At 47.0% G+C, this 23,402-nt stretch overlaps 1 long non-coding RNA gene across 1 annotated transcript in view; it reads left to right on the top strand.

Annotated features, from left to right (window-relative positions):
* The window catches only part of LOC128337995 (uncharacterized), a 61,615-nt gene extending 38,543 nt beyond the window's left edge, over positions 1-23,072 (top strand). The window contains exon 3 of the long non-coding RNA XR_008312495.1: positions 22,006-23,072. This is a non-coding gene — a long non-coding RNA (uncharacterized LOC128337995). The remainder of the gene's footprint in view (positions 1-22,005) is intronic.
* The last annotated feature ends 330 nt before the right edge of the window (positions 23,073-23,402 follow it).

Genomic DNA, 23,402 nt, shown 5'->3' with positions numbered 1-23,402 from the left:
TTCAGGCGTGCTTTGCTTCTGTGTTGCTGCCAAAGCGCCGGGGGAGAGGGGAGGTGGGGAAAGATGGTACTCTGTTCAAAGGCTTTAACAGACATCCATTCATCCAGGATTTCAACGTGAGGGAAAGCCAGTGAGGGCGTGGGGCAACCTGCTGAGAAGCGCTGCCTCAGGAGAAGAAATCTCCTTGCCACCTTAGTTACAGTCAAGTCCGAACAGGCAGAAGCTTTCAAAGAGGCTGCGAACCAAGCAGGAATGGGGTGTATCCATCACACGGCAATCCTGCCCTATACGTTCATCCTTGCCTTTCGTCCTCTGTGCTTTTCATGCAACCAGCCCAGTTCTGAGGACCAAACTGCGGGTTGCCTTCAAAGCATGGCCACCAACGCCCCCCGCAGTCATTTTCTTATGAAAGAGAAATACGTGCAAAGCAAAGACTTCTTCATGTCCAAAGGGCAATTCCAAGGATAACGGAATCAGGCACGCTACCACTTTCTCCATGACTGTATAGCCATAAGCAAATGTTCAGGCTGGTGGTATATATACACCCACAGGCAAGAGAACACCTCCTACTATAAGGTCATATTTGATTTTACAAAACCCTTAAGTATTATGAATAGTGTCCGAAATGTGCAAAATATATTGGTAACAGAATTGAAAGCAATGTCCAAAATTCTGATTCCATTCCCTTTGTATTTTGTATGTTTCATAGACTGTCTATGATACTGAAGGGCTTTTAGACATATGGCCTTATAATATGGAGATCAGCTGGAGATCCTACCAAGGATTGACATCCCAGGGACCCCCCTGCATGCAAAGCAGATGCTCTACCATTGAGCTATGCATGGGTCTCCCATTCAGGCACTGACCATACCAAGACCTGCTTAGCTTCATCATGTGCTCTTAGGTCATACTTTGAGACCCAATGTCCTTTAAAGGGCCAGACAGAATGGATATCAAGAACTATCCCTCCTGAGTGCTGGTGTCTCTTACCTGGCCTACGGTCAAGTCTGAGATGCTTCACAGGAGAGTATGAAGAAGTTCTCAGCTGACATTTCTATATCCATGCATGGTTGTGCAAGCGTAGTATTTCTCTATTGGTGATTTGGGTGTCTGGATGCCTTTGAAATCTAATGCTCCAGGAGATGGTGAGGTGTGAATGAGCCGATATAATATGTTTAATGATCACTCTCAGAGCTCAGCCACCCTCTAATCCTTAGAAAATTGCAACATCCATGATGATTAGGCAACAGACATTTCACAGTCCATGATCTGCATAAAAGACTGTCTGCTGGAAACGGGGGGGGGGGGTTAAGGAGAAATGTGATTAGATACAGTGTGCCTCTGGCTGATGTGGTGTTCAAGAGTTCATCAGCCCAGTAAGGTAGGCATGCAAGTTGCCCAAATGCAGAAACTGCACAAATGACTTTAGGCAAGAGTAAGCCCATTGGAAACAATGGCCATAATCTTGTGTAACATGTGCACAGTTTTTGCACTTGTGCAATTTGCATACATGCAGCACTACTGCGATGACATACCCTTGTGTGGCATATCAGCCTCCCAATGTAGGTTGCTGGCGGAGAGAAGGGCTGATGCCTTCATGACTGACTTGTGAAATTCCCGGAAGCTCCTGGTTGGCCACTGTGTGAAACAGTACAGGAAAGGATCAACTTTGGTTTGACCCAGCAGGTATACTCTTGGGCTCTCGTGGATCATAAGAGGATGCTTGTTGTGGAGTCAGTGTGGTGTAGTGTTTAGAGTGCTGGACTGGGACCAGGGAGTAGGGATGTGCACGGAACTGGAGTGCCGTGCCAGAGGGGGAAAGGTGGCCATGGAGGTAAGGGTACCCTCCTTGCACCCCATCTTTGAACTGGCTTGAATGCTGGTCTTTTGAACCGGTTCGGCCGTCTGTGAATAGACCACCAAATTGGTTCGGGCACATGCCTGCCTGGGAGACCCAGGTTCAAATCCCTGTTCAACCATAAAAATAATTCTAGATGGGAAAATTGTTGGCGATCTCCCACCCTCAAAAATCAGCTTTCATTCTGTATCTTCATTGTAGATGGAGATATGCTGGGCTTGCTGTAACACTGAACCCCAGAAGTGGGGGGAAAAGAATTCTCTTCATTGCCTTCTACTTTTAATCATGCTGCTTGGAGGGGTGGCTTCACATGACCCGTAGACAATCATGAGCTGGATGGACCAATGGTCAGAATAAGGCAGCTTCCAATGCCACCCAACTCTATGTACGTCACCCAACTCTAGGCATGCCACTCCAAGCTCTTTGGAGGAAGGGTATGTTCTAACCATCAGTCAACACCATCGTTCCAGTGATGACGGAAGCGCCATGTAGCCTTTCCCCAGTCTTTGCACAACCAGTATTGCACTCCTTCCTGGCGCAGATACTGTTCAACAGTGCTATGTATTGCTGCCAGCAAGCAGTTTCAGTCGGCAGCACCCCGGCTGAGAGATGCTATGAGGCTGATCGGGGAAGGTGAGAGAGCTGACAAGCGTCAAGGCCAAGGCCGAGGAGAAGTCAAGCTGCCTCCTGAGTGCAGAAGGAATCGCTCTTGCTAGAGTCTCAGCCTCCCATTGCAACTGGAGGAGGTTCGTTAATAAGCATCATCGCCCCACCCTTGCAGAGTGCTTTGTAATCCATGCATTAAGCGCCTTTGGGAGGTATGAGCTGTGATCCTTTCATTATGTCATTTTTTATTTTATTTTTTAAATTTTTTGCCCTGACACGTCTGTGGGTGGAAAAGGGGTTGCCTCTTTGCATATGTAGGGAAGCTTGTCTGGGAGATGGATGAAAGTTTTGGCCAAACTCCACCAGGCACATGCAGGGGAAAGGAACTAGGAACTGCCAGCTGCAAGCCAGGGAAGTTTAAGGAGCTTCTTGGAAAAAGCATCAGCAGAGTGTGGATTTGGTGCTGGAGAAGACTTTTGAGGAGACCAGGGACAGCCAGGAAAACAAACCAATGGATCATAAGAACAAATCAGTCCAGAATTATCACTCGAGGCACAAATGACCAGGCTCAAACTATCCGTCTTTGGACACATGATGCAAAGACCCAGCTCCCTTGAGAAGTCCATAATGCTGGGGAAAGTTGAAGGAAAGAGAAGAAGAGGACGACCAGCAGCAAGGTGGATGGACTCGGTTACGACAGCCATGAATGCACCACTGAGAGAGCTTAAAGGCCAAGTTGAAGGCAGATCATCCTGGTGAAAATCTATCTATGTAGTTGCTAAGAGTCAACACCGACTTGATGGCACTTAATCAATCAATCAATCAATCAATCAATCAATCAATCAATCAGAGTGTGGATTCTGAGAGGAAGGCTTCCCAATTCCTCAGGGCCAAAGAAATACTGTACTTCTCCAAGCTCATGAACTTCTCCAAGCTCATCTTCTCATGTTATTCCCCTTGTTGCTTTCAGTGACATGTCTCTCAAACTCTTTTCGCCTCCCTTATTGTCTCCTTCCATTTCTTTTGCCTGAGTTTATGTTCCTTTCTGTTCGCCTCTTCCCAGAGGAGGCTTCAAACTATGTCATTCTTCAGGGCTGCAGTTTTCTCCCTCAGGTTGCTGCAGTTATCTTTCTAAACGGAGCCAGTGCTTGTTGTGTCAATGAATGCCTGTGAGTGTTCAGACACTGTAGGAAAATAGTGGATGACATACTGAACAAGGATGCATTGTGGCTGTGAGAGAGCAACCCTGGGAGAAGCAGCACTTTCCCAACACCCCCCTTGCCCCAGGAAGCCTTCTGTGCCACCTGAAAATATGTCCCCAAGGGCGGTGCAACCCTCAGGGACGTATTTTGGGGTGGCACACAGTGCTTCCCAGGGAAGGAAGGTTGTCAAAAATGGCCATTTCCCTGGTGCATCAATGCAATTTGTTGAGGCCCTTGCTAACTGCGCAAAGAGACACCTTTTAAAGTGATAATGCTCTTATATTTGGTAGGGGGAGATCAACTGGCTCTATCCAGCCCCAGCACAGCATTCCTTTGGCTGTTGCTGGTATCTGCCATGTTTCTTTTTGAGATTGTGAGCCCTTTGGGGACAGGAGACTATCTTATTTATGTATTATTTATTGTTATATGTAAACTGCTTTGAGAACTTTGGTTGAAGAGGTATATACAAATATCCTTTGTCGTCATCGTAGTAGTAGTAGCAGCAGCAGAAGCATAAGCAGCAGTAATAATGCTTATTTATTTTATTATTTATTTATTTCACATATTTATCTATCGCCCCAAATGCAAGTCTCTGGGCAGTTTACAACAATACAATAAAAACAACAAATAAAAAGGTTAAAATATTCCAACAATGTAACATTTAAAACGACAAAACTATTAAAAACCATCAAACTATTAAAACAGTATCTAATTAAAAGCCTGGGTGAACAAATGCGTCTTGACTGCCCTTTTAAAAGTTGTAAGAGATGGGGAGGCTCTTATTTCAGCAGGAAGTGTGTTCCAAAGCCTCAGGGCAGCAATGGAGAAGGCCTGTCCCTGAGTAGCCACCAGATGAGCCAGAGGCAACTGCTGACGGACCTCTCCTGATTATCTCAGTGAGCAGTGGGGTTCATGACGAAGAAGACCTTCTCTTAAATAACCAGGGCCCAAGCTGTTGAGGGCTTTATAGGTTATAACCAAGACCTTGTATTTTGCCCGGAAACTTATCGGCAACCAGTGTAGATCTTTTAAAATAAAAGTGATATGGTCTCTCCAAGATGACCCAGAGACTCACCTGGCTGCCGCATTCTGGACCAACTGCAGTTTCCAGACTATGTACAAAGGCAGCCCCACATAGAGCACATTGCAGTAGTCAAGTCTGGAGGTGACCAGCAGAAGTAGAATAGTAGAAGCTCTGTTTGGCCAGCCTCTTGCTGGACCAGTTGATTCCTTGCTCTGAGTGTCTTCCATTTTACTCCCAGTCAGAAGTGCAGGAAGCCCACAAATGGAGTTCCTCTTCTTTTCTTTATTCTAAGTTCTTTTCAGAAAAAAGGCACAGAAAAACAGAAGAGAGAGCTTGTGATTAAAGCTGAATAAAGCTTTATTATGGATATTCTCCGAACTCAAAACCTTTGGTTGAAGATGAGAGTTGAGATGTTTTAAATTTTCACTTGGGATCTAAAAACCTGGAAATGGCAAATATGGTTCAGCATATATCTGAAGCTTTAAAAACATGTAGATGGGCATTAAAAACATTATAAGATGTGTGATTGGATGCCCCCAAAGTAGCCAATACTTTTTGTCGAGTTTAAGGGTCAGTCTAAACTGCTGAAACTCAGCCGTTTTAGCTCAATTCTGTACCAGATTTGAAACCATGGAACCCAGATTTGGAACTATGGGATGCGATCGGATTCAATGCAAGGAACTATCAAATCATGCAGCCAATAACGTTATGAGCTCAGATAAAAATGTCTGATGTATTCATACTTGGCTGATGCTTGAGTTCATAGGGTGAGGGTGGTTCCTAGGAAATAATGGGAAATCATCAAAATTTCTATTAAAAAAATAGTACTGTTGAGTCAGACTGGAGTGTGTTGGTCATGGACCGTAATAAAGATTTGACTGATTGATATTTATTTATTTTATTTTATTTTATTTTATTTATTTATTTCTATACTGCCCTTCCAAAAATGGCTCAGGGCAGTTTACAAAGAGAAATAACAAATAAATAAGATGGATCCCTGTCCCCAAAGGGCTCACAATCTAAAAGGAAACATGAGACAGACACCAGCAACAGTCACTGGAGGGATTCTGTGCTGGGGATGGATCGGGCCAGAAGTCAGAATGGGATGAAATGTTCAGGGTTGCTACATCTTCCTTAGAGTTGATGGCAGACATTTCTTAGGGCTTCATGCTGTTCCCATTTCATGCAGAAGTGCCGAGGTTGCTGGAAAGCAGGCTATGCCTGACGAGGTATTGATCAGAAGCAGAGATATCAGTCATAATTGCCCCTCTCCCCACATAATTGCCCCTCTCCCCACATAATTGCCCCTCTCCCCACAGCATATTCAATGTATATCACCAGATTCAATGACAAGCAAATGTCGTGACATGATCAGCAACAGAGAAGAGCAGTATGAAAAGAGCTGTCTGATCATCACACAGAGTTCAGTACAGCTTGACACAGAAAATATCATTTTGGGAGGTGCAATATTGGCATAAAAACCGATACAATGAAAATATTGCTGATGGGTACTGTATCGAATCAGATCCAATTGTTCTTCCGATTCACTACACAGCCCTAGTACATAGTACATTGTGAACTGCCCAGGGACTTTTTTTATATGGGGCGGTATCTAAATGTACTAAATAATTAATTAATAATAAATTAATAAAGCACTTTGAATGAAAATATGGTATATAAGTACGACTTGCTTTTCATTCCTGTGCTTTCATTGAAATGCTGATCTCTGGCAAAATGTCAGCATTGAGAGGGGCAGAGAAAAAAGTGGGGGGGGGGAATGCTGGGGTGCAGAGATTTGGGAGAAGAAGGAATTGCAAAGGATCTGTATTGAATTGTATCTGATTCCTGTTTTGATTCAATACACAGCCCTGTTTTTTTTAAAGGGAGGCAGACATTTCATCATTGTAAACTGGCCCTATGTGCATACAATATAAAACAAAATGCAGCTTTTAATGGAAGTTCTTTAGTGGCTCCTTTAATTCTCCTTGGCTGTCCATGCCCCTCAAAGGACAAAGGCACCTTTAATAAATCCCCTTCAGATCACCATAGGAAAGATATTTGTTTTCTCTCTTACTGCACTCATTGTCTGAGGAGTTTCAGAGCTGCTCATGTCAAACCTTGAATGGATGCCATTCTCATAATCATGTGCTCATAATCATGTTGATAATCATAGCGATGAGTACTACCGAAAAGGGAGAAAACAAGATCAAAAGGTCCAGAAGCAATCTAATAAGGAGAGGATGTTGGAAGGAAACGATTTGCATGAGCTGGTTGTGCCACCAGATGGCACCAGTGAGTAGCACTGGGGGTGGCTGGGGAATGCAATTTTGGGACATGGACAACATGAAATGTAAAGCAGTTAATTAAGGCAACACCATATGCACCAACTATCCATATTTTCTGCTTCCTGTCCCTGGTGAATCGCTGTCCGTAGTTTTGCCTTTTCTGGGTTCCATATTCCAACCTTGTTAGCCCGAGTTGCTGGAATCCACTGTATCTTCTGGAGTGTAGGCCCTTTTGGGATCAGGGTGCAGGATTACAGCATCCTTACACCTCTGCGCAGTACTTAGGAACATAGGGAGCTGCCTTCTACTGAGTCAGACCGTTGGTCCATCTAGCTCCGTCTTTTCTACTCAGACTGGCAGCGGCTTCTCCAAGGTGACAGGCAGGAGTCTCTCTCAGCCCTATCTTGGAGATGCTGCCAGGGAGGGAACTTGGAACCTTTTGCATGCAAGCAGGCAGATGCTCTTCCCTGAGCGACCCCATCCCCTAAAGGGAATATCTTACCCTGCTCACATTGCATGTAGTATCCCATCCAAATGCAAACCAGGGTGGACCCTGCTTAACAAGGGGGGAATTAATGCTTGCTACCACAAGACCTGCTCTCCTCCCTACTTCAGGGGTGCAGGACAAGAGGGAGAGAAAGAATAATTAGCAGTGCTATGTTCTGGTGTTGTTTATGTAACCCTCAAGGACTTCTGTCCAAGACACTGCCTACGTCTACCCTAGTGGATCGTCTGGGCCAGGACCATGCATCCTATTTGCATCCTAAGCCTAGTAACGTGAAGTAAGAGTCATATCCCTCCTTCTGTAGCCACCCTTTGTGTTCAGTTGTGCAACTTCACAAATTGGGCCAATGAAAACATTGCACGGTGTTGTGCAAGAGTAAACCCATAATTTCCAATGGGGTTACTCCTGCGTCACGCCACTTGCGCCCCTTTGCTGCTTGTGACATCTGGACCCATTGCACAGCCTGCGTGCACGCAGTGTCACTCAGCTGACACCCCCCCTCGTGCGTTATGTCAGCCCCTGACTCTAAATAATAAAATCCGTTAAAGTGGGAGGCAGTTCCTCTTTCTTTATACGCCTGTGTATAAAATCCGGCAACGGTAACAACTCCAGATTTCTCTGCTGGCAGATAAGCGCCACAAAGCAAGAAAAAGGAGTATTTGTCCTACTTTCCCCAACGGCCCCTGAGTATTCATCAAAAAGTCCTATTGTTCTGCTTAAGCTGGAGTCTGCGCTCATTAAAACTTCGAATTGGTGTGTTCAGGACAGGGCAGGGGGGGCGGGCGGGGGGTGAGTGCAAAGGGAAACGCAGCTGCTTTTCGGAGCGTGAGGCCTATTTCCCAGTCTTTGGGAGGATCACTGTGTAGTTTCCCCTCTTTTCTTTGGGGCTGTGGAAGTAATTCAGAGGGATTTAGAGGTTCCTCCAAGGCAGATGAAAGAGTGAAGGTCCTCAGCATTGACGGTTAATGCTTTTGGAGGGGAAGTGGCCGTGGAAATGGTGGGAGGCGGGCGGCAGCATGGGGGTCATGCTACCAAACAGAAGGGGCTTGCCAACAAACCACAGGAGAGGCCTTCCTCAAGGAAGCCGTGCGGGGATTCCCGAGGACAAGGTGGCCAGCCATGTGGGGAGCAACAGCAAGAGAGAGGGCATGCCCTCACCCCTTGCCTGTGAGGTTCCCAGAAGCATCTGGTAGGCCACTGTGAGTAACAGGATGATGGAATAGATAGGCCTTGGGCTTGATCCAGCAGGGTTGTTCTTAAGTTCTTATAAGCCACTGCCAGTGTGTAGACAAGGCTGGATGGCCCAATGGTCTGACTTGGTATATGGCAGCGTCCTATCTTCCTATGTTCCTATGGGTATTCCGCTAATAATGCAACATCCTTGCCTTTCTCCTTCTTGCTCTTCACTCTTGGCTGTCTGCTCCCAAGCTCTAGTCCTTAACTTATATCCGGTGCAATCTGAAAACGGCAAGCCGATGTCAGAGAAGAAAGAGGGGGTGGATGGAATGAGCGCAACTTCCATTGAGCACACATCAGTTAATTAGAGGAGGGAAACAGAAGTACCGAGTGCCCAGCAATCTTTGGGCAACAAAGAAACGGAAGCCGCGCTTTCTGGAAGGCGTAGAGCTGCCACCGCTCTCTTTCCATTCTTTCTTCCTCACGGAGGAGAAGCGATTTCCAAGGCAGAAATGGCTAAAGAATGCCAGGCCTATTATTTCACTGCCAGGCTCTTAAGAGGCCGACTTCCCATGAAGGCGAGGTCACCCTAGATGGCCACTTAAGGCAGACTCCAGCATTTTCAGGAAATTAATTAGGGAGAGAAGCAGAGGAGGCAGGCTGACGGGATGAAGGGCTTGCCACTGAAACAAGGAGGCCTGTTTTGATGCTGGAGGCGGATGAAAGATGGCCAAATTGTGTATCTCGAGCCGGGATCAATGAAGCCACCCCTGCGTTTTGCAAAACACATGGCGGTTGAGTTCTGCTTTATTGTTGCCCGGGGAGACGAAACAAAACAAAACTTTGAGGTTGACTGCCTCCTTGCAGGGAGACAAGCAACCTACCTTCCATATTTTTTTAAAAAAAACAATTTTACGGACATGCATAGCAAAGATCAGCCTCCAAGCCTCCTCACCCTCCCCACTGTGGAATGTTGCTCAAGGTTCGACTCGGTTTCCTGTACGCTGTGTTTATTCCTTCTGCAGTCACCTGGCTTCCCAGGATGTAAACACCAAAGAGGGGTGTGCGCTTTCAGTTAAGACACACCAGAAGTGCATGGGGCTGCTGTCCAGTGGTAAAAACATGAGAGGCTGCCTTATACCGTGTCCAGCCGTTGGTTCGTCTAGCTCAGTATTGCCTTCACTGACTGGCAGCGGCTCCCCAAGATTCCAGGCAAGAGCCTTTCCCGGGTCTACCTGGAGATGCTGCCAGGGACTGAACCTGAGCTCTTCTGCTCTTCCACTGAGTTACAGCCCCATCCCCTAAGGGAATATCTCACAGCAGACAGCGCTCACATGTAGTCATCCATCCAAATGCAAACCAAGGCAGACCCTGCTTAGCAAAGGGGGCAATAACATGCCCGCCACCACGAGACCAAAAGCCCTGGGATCTGATTTTAATGACGGGAATGAGAAGTCCTCCTGAACATGTAGAGAATATGTTGAGCTTGGATCCATCCCAATCCGACTCGGGACAGTTTTGTGGCGTCCATCTCAGCCCTCCCGACCAATTCCCTATTGCGTTGGATCGGATTGCAATGGTTCTGGCCTTTCCCACCGTGCACAGGTGTACCACTGACAATGTTCCACCCCTAGGGGAGGCGAAATATAGTGACATTGAGTTCAAGAAAGGAGCATGCAAGACATGCTTCATGTGGACCCTCCGGTTCTGTTCCACATGAGATTTCAATGCAGATATCACCGAAGGAATGGCCAAAAATGCCCTCTGCCTGGAAGGCCTGGGTGGTATTCATTATTAAGAGAAAAGTACTCTGCGTGTGCTCAGAGGCATTCTTTCATTATCTCACAAGCTCTAGAGAGGACCCTTAATACCAAGGCTCAATTAGTAGCGACACTAAGCACAGTACTCAATTTGATTGATTGATTAAGTGCCGTCAAGTTGGTGTCAACTCTTAGCGACCACACAGATAGATTCGCTCCAGGACAATCTGTCTTCCACTTGGCCTTTCAGGTCTCTCAGGGGTGCATTCATTGCCGTCGTCATCGAGTCCGTCCACCTTACTGATGGCCGTCCTCTTCTTCTCTTTCCCCAGCATGATGGACTTCTCAAGGGAGCTGGGTGTTCTCATAAAATGTGTCCGAAGTATGATCGTTTGTAGGGCTGCAGCCAGTGTGGGGCCCCCACTTCCAGTTAATTAATTAATTAACCCCTTCCAGGTTAAAAGAGCGGGGTCTGGAGCGGTCTCCCTGCTTGCTATGCCCTAAGGACAGCCCTGATAGTTTGAGCCTGGTCATTTGTGCCCCAATTATTAGCTAAGCACGGTACTCAATTAGGACTGGGCCTAAGTACTGAGTTTCAATTCAACTCAAATGGAGGCTACTTTTCAGTGGTGTCCACGGTGAAAAAAGAAGCCTGTCCCAAGGATAGTTTTCGATTTGCGACAGTTGCAAGCAAAGGCCACCAGATGGCACTATAAGAACAGTGTACATAGGGCAGCTCTACCCTAGTGAACTGGTGCCCCCCTTGCGCTTTCCCTCCAGCCCCCCAACCCTTCACATCCGCCCTGTTCATGCAGCAGGCACGTTGATTTATTCCCTCTGCAAATAGTATTCAGATTTCCTTAAACCTGGATTTCTGAGGGTTACCGTCTGGGGCCTGGAGACACACGATCCATTATTATGGACTGATTTATAGGGCAGGGAGATCAAGTGCCCTAGGGTATTTTGGAGCCTGGTCTCCAAAGGGACTCCCTTGGTTGATCCCCACAGCTTGCTCCGGGTGGGAAAGGCACACTTAAAGTGTAAGTCAATCAGCTGCAAATAATAGGCCTTCTATTAAGCGTTGACTCTGTGCTTTCCTGGGATCTACCCTCAGTAGAGAGATTGCTCTGATCCCAAATCTAGGAGCACGCCGCTCCTTCAAGGCAGGCTGCCACCAGTTGAAGACTGATCTAAAGCCACTTAGACACAAATCTGAATCTCCAGGGAGGAGAGGTGTGACTTACATCTCCCTCTCTCTCTCTCTCTCTCTCTCCCCCCTTCCTTTCCTCTCTCCTTTCCTTCTATCAAGTTTTGAATTGCAGACCCCTGTGGGCAGGGGTCTGTATTTTGTTCATATAACTCTTTAAATTGCCATGGACTCCTGAAGATAATTAGCACATTGCACAATATATGTATGTGTGCCTATCCATCCATCCATCCATCCATCCATCCATCCATCCATCCATCCATCCATCCATCTATCTATCTATCTATCTATCTATCTATCTATCTGTCTATCTATCTATCCTTTATTATTGTCTTTACTTTATGTGATTCTAATAGGGCTTCCATCTGCAATCAGTAAAGGCGATCTGATTAATTAACTGTTTCCAAACAGGGACCAAACCTGTTAGTTTCCTGCTAACTGAGCAAAGACGCACCTTTTAAAAGTGGTGATTCTCTTATAGTTAGCAAGGGGAGAGCAACTGGCCCTATCCAACCCCCCGCACAGCATCCCTGCAGTGGCTGTTGCTGGGATCTGTCTTATGTTTCTTTTAGATAGTGAGCCCTTTGGGGAGAGGGAGCCATTTCATTCATTTATTTTTATTGACGTAGATATGGGAACTCTTGCCAAAAAGCAATATGTCAATATTCACTGTATTCATACTTGTATTCATATTCACATTCTGTAGCAGTACAAACAGCCAAGAATATTGGGGTGTCTTAAGAGCGAACTTATTTAATCTTGCACGTGCTTCCCTGGATTGCAATCCACTTTGAGGTCTGTTTGGCAGATTTGTGAAAGATTTTCGGTCATTTGCCCTAAAAGTTCTTTTAAAGATGTAGATAGAGAGCACCAGCTCAGAAGAGGCATTCCCTCTCCTACCAGAGAGAAGGCAGGGCTAATTCTCAGCATAGGGCATGGGGCTGTAACTCATGGGTGGACTGCCTCTGCTTTGCCTGTTCAATCCCTGGCAGCATCTCCAGGTAGGGCTGGGAAAGACTCCTGCCTGAAACCTTGGTTGGTCTTGTAAGAGTGTGGTCCCCGAGAAGGGAATTCAGATTTCACCAGTGCCATGAACTCACCCCATGACCTTTGGAACCCCCCTTCCCTTATTATTTGTTATATGGAGATAATAATGTTGCCCTGCTATTACAAGGCTCTTGTGAAGATTAGGGTGCTTTGAAGACTCAGAGGCATTATCTCGGGGACTATTATTGTGAGAGAACATCCAGAGGGGTCAAATTAGTCGGCAGCAGCAAGAATAACAGAAGCGTTGCTAAGACAAACACACTTCTTCCAGCAGCACAAGCTTTCTGTGGAGTAGACAATCTAATGAAGTGGGTGCTACTCCACAAAAGAAGCTCTAATGAATTTGTGGGACGTTAAGGTGCTGTATGTAGGACTCTCTTTGTGGGGATTCTTGAAAGGGAGGGAGGGAGGGGGGAGAGGAGATCTGGTCTTGTGAGAGCAAGCATGACTTGTCCCCTTAGCTAAGCAGGGTCCACCCTGGTTGCATATGAAAGGGAGACTAGAAGTTTGAGCACTGCAAGATATTCCCCTCAGGGGATGGAGCCGCTCTGGGAAGAGCATCGAGGTTCCAAGTTCCCTCCCGGGCAGCATCTCCAAGAGAGGGCTGAGAGAGAGACTCCTGCCTGCAACCTTAGAGAAATGGAGAGGAGAGCTGGTCTTGTGGTAGCAAGCATGATTTGTCCCCATAGCTAAGCAGGGTCCACCCTGGTCACATATGAATGGGAGACTAGAAGTGTGAGCACTGGAAGAGATTCCCCTCAGGGGATGGAGCCACTCTGGGAAGAGCAGAAGAAGGTTCCAAGTTCTCTCCCTGGCAGCATCTCCAAGGCAGGGCTGAGAGAGATTCCTGCCTGCAACCTTGGAGAAGCTGCTGCCAGTCTGTGTAGACAATACTGAGCTAGATGTTCCAAGGGTCTGACTCAGTATATGGCAGCTTCCTATGTCCCCATGTTCCTATGAGGGGGGATCCATTGGGAGCACACAGAGACCACATGGATAGATTAAGAAAGCAGAATTTGGTGTTTATATTAACACTGCACATTCAGGTATAGCAGGGCTGCACAACAGTCCAGCTGCTGTTGGACTACAGCTCCCATCATCCCCTGTCACAGCGGCCAAAGGGATTATGGGAGCTGTAGTCCCAACATCTGCAGGCAGGTCAAGCTTGTGCAGCCACTTGGGGTCAATGTGGCAGTGTGTGAAAAACTTCCTGGTGTACAGTGTGGGGCCTCCAGAGCTGCCATTTCTACCTGCATGCTTGTTATACGCTGAATATATTCCAAATTATTATTGAACTCCTCCAATGGCAGTTGCTTGCTGCTAGCGTCTACTACTCTGTGTTTCCAGTGGGGTGAACTTTCAGTCTCCACGGTTGCTAGACTAATTTTAAAGTAGATTTTCGTGGAAACGGTAAACATGACAACAATGATTCTTGTCGCTCTACCTACTGAATATAGGATTGCGTGGACTTATGGAACTGAAATGGAAATCTGAGTGTTAGCAAAAATCTCTCTTGTGAGCTCTTGTGGTCTTATTTATTTATTTCCTATTAAGACTGCTTTGGACGCTTTGGTTGGAAAGGTGTATATAGATATTTGTCGCAATATGCATGTGGTAGTAGTTTCAAAACCCCTGTCCAGGAATTGCAATTGCATTGATTTCCTTTGGAAGGACCCTTAAGAACTGCAGTTATAAACTCAAGTTTTACACTCCAATCAAAATTTATATACCAATCAGTCTCAGTCTCACCTACACTCCCCTATGGGGCAGCAAAAGACCTTCATCGCAGCGGCTGACATACTGAGAAAAACTACTCAGAGTACTCTCATCGAAATTAATAGGACAAATTAAGGGGATTATTAAGAAATAAATTTGAAGCATTTAAAAGGGAGTGGGACTCTCTTCTTGTTTCCCTAAAAACATATTATAAAATGGATTTGTATCAGGCTTTTGAGTGATAATCAAAATGCCCTAGAGTTGATTTTTGCATGATTTAACGGGGCAGGGCGGGGGAGAGAACGATTAAGTTACAGGCAAGACTTGGGTATTGTAATTGATGCTTGTTCTAATGATGAGATGGAAGTCAATTTTTTAAAGAAATCATTTATTTATTTTGTGTGTGTGTGTGTGTGTGTCTTATGCTGTGGAAAAATTGAATAAAAAGTTATTGGGGGGGGGAAAGAAATTAATAGGACAAATTAAGAACTTCTTAACTTGTCCTTTTGAATTCAGGGGGACTATTTTGAGTCTTTTTCTTCAGTATGTCAGCCAGTGAGGACACCCTCATTTGGGAGGAACTGATCTTGAAATCTTTGGGACTTACTCATGAGTAGGTAGCGTAGGGATCGCTAGCCTACTTGGGTGTGAAGCCTCAGTGCAAGCCATGGGGCTTACTTTTGAGCCAATGGGCATAGGATCTGGCTGCTTTTTCCTTGCATGCTTTCTTGGGAGTAATTTTCACTGTACAGAATGAGTCTTGCTTCTGATTAAGCGCACCCAGGATCGCGTTTCAGGGCCATCCTATCCTCACTGACTTGGATGTGAGTCCTCTTGTCTTCAGCTGAACTTACTCCCGAGGAAACAAGAAGATCAGGCAGTTAGGAAGCCGGCCAGTAACCCTTCCTTCCTAAACTTGCTTAAAATCTTTTTACTCTTCTGTTCAGGTAGACAGAAGCTTCTGCGAGTTTATTTGTTTATCCATCCATCCATCCATCCATCCATCCATCCATCCATCCATCTGCTGCCTTTTAAAACAAACACAAACAAACAAACAACACACACATAATGGAATTAACTTTTGCCTGGCCCTCGCTTGTGTTCACACACAGAGGCTAAGTCTTGTTTCCATTTAGCTCCTTTATTTCGCTTTTGGATGAATAACAGGAACATAGGAAGCTGCCTGCCACCTACTGAGCCAGGCCCTTGGTCCATCTAGCTCCCTATTGCCTACACTGACAGGCAGCAGCAGGGTTTCACATGGGTATTTCCCCAGCCCTTCCTGGAGATGCTGCCCAGCGGTTGAACCCAGGACCTTACGACCGCAAAGCAGTTGTTCTATCTCTGAGCTGGGGACCCAACCCCTCAGAGGACTGAGTCCCTTATTCCCCCCCCTTCTGGAAAGCGCTGCCCTCCCAACCCCCCCCCAACCCCCTTTAGCAGCGGTGTGGGAGTCGAGTCAGACAAAGAGGCGAGGAGAACACCACCAAGGGGAAAATGCTTACTGACTGCAGAAAGCCCATTTGCTATGCCTGTTGAATGAATTGGACAAAAGAGGTCGGGGGAATAGGATTCTTCTTCTTCTTCTTCTTCTTCTTCTTCTTCTTCTTCTTCTTCTTCTTCTTCTTCTTCTTCTTCTTCTTCTTCTTCTTCTTCCTCCTCCTCCTCCAATCTCCCTCTCTTTCTCCCCCATATCCCAAGGACGTTTACTCCGAGGTCTACCTGAAGGGTTACTTCAAAATTAAATCAAAATCTGCACCGGTTTGCACCGATCACCCCCCAGGGGTGTCGTGGAGGGGGGGCGCGCGCAGGGACCGAGCGCTGGGGCTCCTCGGCTTCTCCGGCGTTGGCGTGGGCATGCACGGCCATGGCACGCCTGTCACGGAGAGCGCCTTCTGCACTTCTGAATGGGCAACTGCCTCGCTGATGTGCGCACTCCAAGTTATATTGAACTCTGGCAAGCGAGTTATCTTGGATGCTGTAGAGCGGAGTCCGAAAGGAGCCTGGCGTGGACAGCCCGATGATCTTCCCGGCATTTTTACCTTTGCAAGCACGTCCTTTCAGTATCCACGAAGGTGACTTTTAAGTCCGCGCGCTGCCATAGATTGCGGCCTTAGCTTCAGCTAAATGAATGTATTAGGAGGACCCAGGTGTCCCGCTTCATTTCAGGACAATTCACAGAGAAACTACAATACACACATTGGGAAACCAGCCTCGCTGGAATTAGTGGCGCACAGCGCGCATTCCCGTCTTCTGCTTGGCCTGTTTATGAAGAGGCAAACCCCACTGCGTGCCATGGGTCGCACCCGCTGAGGACCGTGGCCCGAATTAAGTGGTTAGGCTGCAAAACCACGGCTTTGACTAGAACGAAAAGCCTTAAACCAATGGCGCTCTTTGAACGCCTGCTGCCAGTGGTTTTTAAAAGATGGCTTTATAGACCGTATAAGCACCCTGACTTCCGAGTAAGCAGGCAGCGGATCGGGATTATAGGTCTCATTTTCACTAAGGTAGGGCGCTGAACTTTCCCACTGAATCCATTGCTTCTAACCTTAAATTTGCCTGGATCGTGGCGTGTGTGTGTGCACGCACTACAGCAAAACAAGGAGAAAGGAAATCTACTTCCCGTGGAAAGAACAAAATACCTTTTAGGACGAAGAGTCTGGTGGCGCCTTAAAGACGCACGATTTATAGCGGCGAACGCTTTGATGGACACATCCGAGGGCAGAGCTCCAAAAGTTTGAAGTCGCCCGGAGAGACTCTTGGTTTTGCTCTGCTGTGATAGACTAACACCGCGACCTGCCTGCAAAGACCTCTTCCACCTGGGCTCTTCTCTGCAGGCTTTTCGGCGGCCTCCCGGCGGGTCTGGATGGGAGGCGCCCCGCTTCATAAAAGACTACAAAGCCTGGCATCTGAAGGTGCGTCGCTTTCAGCCATTGGCCTGGACTTCAAAAGGCGCACTTGAAACCCCACGAAATGGCGAGGGAAGCGAGATCGCCGCAAACCGAAAGAAAACAAGCCGACCAACAAACAACCACACCCCAAAGAGCTTTTTATGGAGACACAGAGGCAGGAGGGAAACGGCTCCGCGATTTATCCCTGAACGTTTTGCACGAAGTCTTTCGAAAAATTTATATATTCATTGGCCGGAGAGCGCAGAAGACCTTGTCTGCCTTAATGTCCACGCCGGGTCTTCAGAGGACTGGAAAGTGGGGAATGAAAGAGAAAAGGAAACTAGAGTCCCTTCACTTCCAAACATGGCAAAGACAGTTTCAACATTTCACACTCTCCTGCTGCGTCCGAAGTTTGCCGCGGATCAAACACACTTCTTAGGGGGAGGGAAAGGCTGCGATCCTCTGCTCGCTTTCTCGGGAGGCAACCCTACCGAACCCAGTGGGACATACCTCCGAGTGCGTCTCTGCAGAGGGCTGGGATGCATGGTGGCCCATTAAACTGGCTAGGACTTCCTTCTGAGCAGACTTTTTCATTGGGTCGCTGTCAAATTCGGTTCAGCAGGGTATTGATTATTAATTATTGATTGTTATTTCAAGATCCGCATTGCTACTATTACAAAATAATGGTATAGAATTTCATTTGTTTGCTTATGTATTTATTATTTGATTTATATAGCACCCTTCCAAAAATGGCTCAGGGAAGAAAGGTGGATTTGTAAAATAAAAGGTGGAAGGAAAAGGAGATTTCTTTTAAGCACTTGAGAAAAGGAACATCCAATTGGCAACTGATCCCAAGAGGATGAAGATGCCGGCATTCATAGAATATATCCTGCTGATTTTCTTTTAGTTGTCTGGGGTCGAGGTATGACTCTGTGACATTGGGATTTGGCCGAGCACCTCAGCATCAAGCCAGTGGGATCGACCACCAAGTATGCACTCCTAAACACAATTCCTTGGGAGTATTCTCTGCTTACTTCCGAGTAAGTTCGATCTTAAGGTCACTTGCTAGGGAGTGTCCCATGGAGGCCAGTACAATGCGGACAATTCTGGCACAGTAAGCCTTATTGAAATTAATCACTGTCTCACCCATGAATTTAAATGAGGTTCCTCAGTGCCCAGATCCAGAATGCTGCTGCTGTCATAGGAACATAGGAAGCTGCCATCTACTGAGTCAGACCATTGGTCTATCTAGCTCAGTATTGCCTTCATAGACTGGCAGCAGCTTCTCCAAGGTTGCAGGCAGGAATCGCTCTCAGCCCGATCTTGGAGATGCTGCCAGGGAGGGAACTTGGAACCTAGATGCTCTTCCCAGAACGGCTCCATCCCCTGAGGGGAATCTCTTCCAGTGCTCACACTTCTGGTCTCCCATTCATATGCAACCAGGGCAGACCCTGCTTAGCTAAGGGGACAAGTCATACTGGCTTCCACAAGACCAACTCTCTTCTCCATAAATGACTCTCCATGTCATAGCAGAGCTTTGATCTAAAGGCCTAAAAATCCTAAAGACATTTGGCCTGAAAAGAAATGCCCGTAGAATTAAAATCACTAGGACACATTTACCTTGAAGAAGAAGAGCTGAGGACCAGAGAGTGCTCAGGGTGGGTGTTTGTGGAAGGGGGCAAGATGAAAGGTTGTGGGATCTTGTGGATGCGGCCATAGCTCAGTCAAAGAGTAGCTGCCTTATATGCAGAAGATCTTCCTTCAGTCCTCAACACATTTCCATACAGGGCTGGGAAAGACTTCTGCCAGAAATCTTGGAGACCCACTGCCAGTCCGTGCTGCCAGTTAGATGGACCAGTGGTCTGAGTCGGTACATGTAAGCCTCCTTATGCACTCCTGCAAAAACCAAACCAAACCAAACCTCCTTGCTTGTAGAAAAGTAGCAGTGAATGCTAGCTTTCTACATGCAGGGAGAGTTTCAAGTAAGCTTCCTTATGCACTCCCGCGTGAAAACCAAACCAAACCTCCTTGCTTGTAGAAAAGTAGCAGTGGTAGAGGCATAGCATTTAAAAGGAGAAGCCAGGAAAGGGTGTGTGTGTGGGGGGGGAAGTTGGAGGACATAAGGGCATGGTTCAGTCACAGATACTCCACTGATTTCAATGAGAGTCATCCTCTCATATATAAAAATTGTTCCCGCTAAAATCAATGGGACAAGTGCCTAAACTTTGACAGGACTGGTGTGTGTGTGTGTGTGTGTGTGTTGTGAGAGAGAGTGGCGGTGGGGGAAGGTCTCTTTCTTTATGTCAGGAGTTCCCAATCTTGGGTGCCCAGATGTTGTGGGACTACAACTCCCATCATCCCCAGCCACAATGCCATTCTGACCAGAGATGATGGGAGTTGTAGTCCACTGCCAAGAACATCTAGGCCCGCAAGGCTGGGAACCCCTGCTTTCTGTCAAACTTGTCGTCAAAGTAGCAATTCAGTTAATCTCAGCAGAAAACTCACTAGCCGCCCCCGCACATTTGTCCTGGAAACCCAGCTTGTGGCCATCAAGGTCATTAACCTTTGTTCGCCAGCCACAGCCTCTCTTCCGTGGTGGCGTGTCTTCTGCTGGGCACCCCCATCCTAGACTGCCTGATTCAGAGCATGTGCAGAGTGATTTATTGAATTATTCAGATTCACACACACACACACATACACACACACATTGGCAAGGGGGACATCTGGGTCAGTCTAGGGATACACCCAGGCAGGCCTGAGTGATCTCAGGAAAATCAACCACTGTGGAATAGGCGACCATAAAGGAAGGGAAAGATCCCAACCAAACAAGGCCCAGTGATGCTGCTGTGAGCTATGCTCACGTCGCTCACAAGAGTAAGTTAAGCCACACAGACAACCTACTTTCAAGTGGGGAGAAGGACTGGTTTTTATCACACTTAAGGTAGAAGCAACAGGAGCAGTAAGGAAAGCTCGATTAAGATTTCATACATGTCTGAGTAAGTTCCTCCTCTCCTCTCCTCTCCTCTCCTAAGCTATCCAATATGAATAATATTTATATACCACTTTCCCACAACAAGTTCCCAAAGTGGTTTGGGACACACACACACACACACACACACACACACACACACACACACACACAGGCGCGCACGCATGCATGAGATGGCTCCCTGTCCCCAAAGGGCTCACAATCTAAAAAAGAAATATAGACACCAGCCACAGGCACTGGAGGGATGCTGTGCTGGGGATGGAGAGGGCCAGTTGCTCTCCCCCTGCTCAATCAAGAGAATCACCATTTTTTAAAAAGTACCTCTTTGCTTAGTTAGCAGGGATCCTATCCTATCCTATCCTATCCTATCCTATCCCAGACACATAGGAAGCTGCCTTATACTGAGTCAGACCATTGGTCCATCTGGTTCAGCACCGTCTACACTGACTGGCAGCGGCTTCTCCAAGGTTCCAGGCAGGAGTCTCTCTCTCCCAGACCCACCTGGACAGCCGACAGTGCTCACATGTTGGTGTCCGTCCGCAGTTGCCAAGCCCTGGGAAAACAAGGATCCCTCTGCCTTGCCCGTCTGCAGCGATAGGTGGTGCTGCGTCCTTGCTTAATGCCCGGGCCCAGCTCCGCTCTGTCAGCTTTGCCCTGGCTTGCAGAGAGCTATAAAACCATTGGGGATATCAACAGAGGCGCCAGGTGAGTAATAGACAGGATAATCCAGGGCAATTGCTCGCTGTTTACCTCCCCCAACCAGCGCCACAAGAGTTATTCATTAACGCTGCAACATTACAGTTCGAGGGAGCCGCTCTCCCCTTCAAGAAATCCCTCGTTTTCTTGCTTTCAGGGGTGAGGCGGGGGTTCTCGAAGTCGGGCCCCCGGAGGAGAGCTGGTCTTGTGGCAACATGCATGAAGTGTTCCTTTGCTAAGCAGGGTCTGCCCTGGTTTGCATTTGAATGGGAGACAATGTGTGAGCACTGAAGTGTATTCCCCTCAGGGGATGGAGCTGCTCTGGGAAGAGCAGAAGGTCCCAAGTTCCCTCCCTGGCAGCATCTCCAAGACAGGGCTGAGAGAGATTCCTGCCTGCCACCTTGGAGAAGCCGCTGCCAGTCTGGGTAGACAATACTGAGCTAGATGGACCAAGGGTCTGACTCAGTAGATGGCAGCTTCCTATGTTTTGGAGCCTTGTGTTTTGGGTGGTATACAAATATGTCAAATAACTAACTGGGAAGAGCAGAAGGTTCCAAGTTCCCTCCCTGGCAGCATCTCCAAGACAGGGCTGAGAGAGAAACTCCTGCCTGCAACCTTGGAGAAGCCGCTGCCAATCTGGGTAGACAATAGCAAGCTAGATGGACCAATGGTCTGACTCGGTAGAAAGCAGCTTCCTGTGTTCCTGGACTACAACCCCCATCACCCCCAGAGGAGTGTTGTAGCCCAACGTCTGGAGAGCCAAATCTGAGACCCACCTGAGGTCAGGTAGGGAGATGAACTCCAGTCCCCGAGGTTGCCTATAGTGGCACTAAGTTGATGCAAAAGAAGCAGCTAGTTTGACAAAAAAGGTTCCAGTTCACACTTCACTGGGCTGATTGCAAAGCCATTTCAGGAGAGGAATTAGGTTCTCTCCCCCAAACACACCCAGCAAGGATATGGTTTTTGCACGTCTGAATTTTGTTCTGCTGGCCAGAAATCAGAGAATTGTTTCCTTCTAAGGCCCACTCCTCTGTCTTCCACAGGGGAGACCTACTCCTGGAGATGGACAGTGTGTGTGTACATGGGGAAGGAGACAATCTAAACCTAGATTTCAGTTTCATCTTGCCACAGTTGGAGCCTCGGAAGTGGGAAATGTATATCTGAAGAGGAAGGCTAAACCACTTCAGATGACAGGTGGGAACAGACATGAAGGAAAGCCCCTCCCTAGAAAACAAGTCCTTGCACAGAGAAAATTAACAGGTCAGGCTGAATTACTTTCCTCTGCTATGTGATTTGTTTTTTGTTTGTTTGTTTGAATTGTGGCAAAACATTCGGTGCTGAGAGTCCCAGTCTGAAGTTGTGGAGATGTGCCACTTGAGTGACAATGAGGCCTGGGAGAGCATGCATTTGAGCTGAGGTGGAGGCCAGAGAGGTGACCATTTTAGTCCGCTGCCAAACCCACAGCACAGAGGAGTCTTGTGATACCTGGAAGACAAATGCATTTATTGCACAACTCTCAAATGCCTCCTCACTCTTGTACAGCATTATTATTGCTGCATTTCTGCTTTTGTATCTTATAAGAACAAAACCCTGCAGCCTTACACATAGTTAAAAGGCTTCAGGCGGCAATCCTCTGCAGATTTTCTTGAGCGTAAGTCCTACTGAAACCAATGGGATTTCTTTCTGAGTAAATTTTGAAATGGCATCAGTAGTGCTTCCTAACTGGGTGCTGGCTTGCAGCTGTGTTCCTGCGTCAGCTTTTATGGTTTCATGTTTGGTTATATTTAAAAGATGGATTGAGTATGTTTTGTTATATGAGCCTAAACTACCTTGAGAGTCAGCCTGGGCCTGAAATCCGGATATATACATTGGAAAGCAGAAACACAACACGTAATAATGATTGCAGAATTTCTGTCATGTTCTTCAGACGATGAAGATAGGACACATTTTGGCTAAACTGTATTTGACACAAAAGAAGCAATGAAATAATACCTTTATTAGACCCACCTCTGGTGTCCCAAATAAACGATGGTGTACTGTATCCCCTCCCTAATTAAAGTATTACCTTAAGGTGGGTTCGGGGTTGATTCATTGGGGCGAGAGAGAACAGGACTACCTAGGTGTGTTGCAGGATAGAATATTAAAAGTTTCAACAGTGTCAAAACAAGTCTTTGCTTCTTTCTTTGCCAAACGCCCCCACACCTCTGTCCATCTTTAAGGTACTTTGAGAGATGGTAGCTGAATTATTTTAAAAACACAGTTGTGGTCTCTGTTTTCTCTCTCTCCCCACCCCCCTTGCTTTGGCTGAGTTAGTTGCTTCTTTTGAGGTTGGCTCAGCCGGAGAGAAAGAGGTTGGATTTCCAGGCACAGATGACCAAATGCCCCCCACCCCGGATTTCTTCCTCGGGGCCCCATCCCAGCCCGGAATTTCAAACCTGTT

The sequence above is a fragment of the Hemicordylus capensis genome, chromosome 15, assembly GCF_027244095.1.
Source record: "Hemicordylus capensis ecotype Gifberg chromosome 15, rHemCap1.1.pri, whole genome shotgun sequence".
NCBI lineage: Eukaryota > Metazoa > Chordata > Lepidosauria > Squamata > Cordylidae > Hemicordylus > Hemicordylus capensis.
This window is presented reverse-complemented; position numbering and strand designations above follow the sequence as displayed.